We start from the raw sequence: 1,431 nt of genomic DNA on the forward strand, positions 1-1,431 counted from the left end.
AACAAACAAACAAAACAAAAAACGAAACCAAAAAGAAAAAAGCTGGGTTTGAGTTGTCCTTTTAGTTTTTAGAATCATCTTGATTTTTTTTCTTTTTTCTTTTTCCTTTTTTTCCTTTTTTTTTTTTTGTGCAAACGCGTTTATGAACAGATCGAGTTCTAGACTATTAAGTGATCTTTTTGACATTAATTATAGCTCCATAATACTTAATTGGTGACTTTATGTTCATTACATTAACGCATGCTTTAATTCATTATGTACCTATATACTGGCTCTAAAATTTAGTACAAAAAAAAAAAAACTACTTTTTTTAGGAGTACTAAAAAATATAGTTTAGTTCCTCAAAAAAAAAAAAAAAAAGGTTTAGTACTAACAAAATACTAATAAAATAGTTGAGTACTAAAACATACTAATAAAATAGTGTAGTACTACAAAACCTTTCTTATTAAAAAAATCAGTACTTTTCCATTTTTAAAATATACTATTCATATATATAGTTTTTAAATTCTCTGATAAAAAAGAAAGAGAAAAAACTACTGGTGAACTATAAAGAGATACAAAATTTAGAGCACGTAAGATAGGGTACTTTTTCCAGTAATAGGAGGAATTAATTAGGAAAATAATGACCATCTTAATTTCATAGTAAACGAATAACTTATATATTTTGTATAAAAAAAACTTATGCGCGAAAAAAAAAAGAAAAAAAGAAACAATATATGTAGGCCCCGTTTATTTCACTGATTCGAGTTTAGAATTCGAGTTTTATTACAATAAAAAGCTCTCAGAAACAGTCACAACTAACTTTTTTACTACAGTAAAAAACTCTCACACAAAATCACATCTTAACTCGAATTACAAACTCGAATCAGCGAATTGAACGGGCCCGTAAAAAATTGTAAAAGAACAAATTACAAATACTGTATGTCTGTATCATTGCAACAAAACAGGCTATTTATAACGGTTAGTTATAGCGTTTTTTAAAAAATGCTATTAAATATTTTTTCGGCTATATATAATAACGTTTCAAAATAGTTATAATATGTATATATATAAGTTAATAAAATTTTGGCCGGTTTATTGTATATATATATAAATATATACTACTGTACACATTAGAATGACTGGGCAGTGGAAAAATTATTTCTCCAAATTTCTCCCGCCGTCCATTCCCTCCCCCCCCCCCCCACCCCCTTTTTTTTTTGCTCTGGTTGCTGCTCAAATTCCCATACGAACAAAAGCTTCCCCACTCTAGACCACAGGCCTCCACTATTTCCTCTCTATCGTTCGCGTCGCTCAATCTCGCCGCCGACGAGCCTCCATTGGTTCCCCTCCCTCATCTAAGCTCCAATTTCGCTCTGAATCCGAGCCCTAGTCGCGCTCCACCGCCGCTGGTTCTCTTCTCTCCACCACTGCTCCTTCTCTTCACGGTGA

This window comes from Morus notabilis, unplaced genomic scaffold (genome assembly GCF_000414095.1).
Source record: "Morus notabilis unplaced genomic scaffold, ASM41409v2 Scaffold271, whole genome shotgun sequence".
Classification (NCBI taxonomy): Eukaryota; Viridiplantae; Streptophyta; class Magnoliopsida; order Rosales; family Moraceae; genus Morus; species Morus notabilis.